The sequence below is a fragment of the Myotis lucifugus genome, unplaced genomic scaffold, assembly GCF_000147115.1.
Source record: "Myotis lucifugus unplaced genomic scaffold, Myoluc2.0 scaffold_264, whole genome shotgun sequence".
NCBI lineage: Eukaryota > Metazoa > Chordata > Mammalia > Chiroptera > Vespertilionidae > Myotis > Myotis lucifugus.
Window position 1 is genome coordinate 1,732,606 of NW_005871312.1, and position 1,002 is coordinate 1,733,607.

Below are 1,002 nucleotides of genomic sequence, written 5' to 3' on the forward strand. Positions count from 1 at the left end.
TGAAGCTCCCAACTTCTCCTTTTTTTCTTTTTTTTTTTTTTTATTCTGGGCCAGCTTTAGCTCTGAGGTCTCACTGCTGAAAGAAGTTTCTGGCCTTTACCTTCTGTATTTGATACAATGTTGCAGTCCGGCTGGCTGAAGCCTGGCTGACTGAAAGCCAGTTTCTAGGGTTTTGTTTAGCTTCTATATTTGCAACATAGTTGCTTAGAGTTGCAGCTGAGAGGCCGGCAAGTCAGACGGGGAACGTTGGAGTTCGCCATCACTGGAGCAAGCAAGCCTCCCTGCTCGCTTCAGTGCCAGCCATCTTGTGGTGGCCATCTTGTGCCCACATGGGGGTGGCCATCTTGTGTGAGGGTGTGATGGTCAATTTGCATATTACCTCTTTAATATATACGATAATATTTTAATTTATATTTATAATATATATAAATACACACACACACACACAGAGGCAAACACACATACATACATGCAGAGGTTAGGTTTAGCCTTCTACAAAGGAATCATTTTTAAACTGTTACTTTAATAAGAAAACATTTTGGTATAATTTGTAAGAAAAGAAATGGGCCCTGGCCAGGTAGCTCATTTTGGTTAGAGCATTGTCCCAATATACCAAGGTTTCAGGTGTGATCCCTGGTCAGGGCACATACAAGCAGCAGCCAATGAATGCATAATGAGTGGAACTGTTTCTGGTGAGAGGACAAGACCTTGGTTCTTGTCTTATTGAAGGAAAGATTTCAATCAAGAGGCAAAGTGTAGAAAAGCAAGCAAGAAATTATTAACCACAGCAAATATATACTTAGGACAGTGAGACAAGAAGTAACAGGTGAGTCTAGGCTGGGCTGCTTTGGCTCACTGGGAAGTCAGAGAAAAGGGGGCCTTGGAGACAGGTTCAAGGGGTTAGCCTGGGACAAGCAGCCACTGCCCATTGCTCCCCTGGTTGCAAGTCTTATGGGGTACCTTGGAGTTTAAGAGATGCTTGCTTGTGGGGGGAGCAGAAAG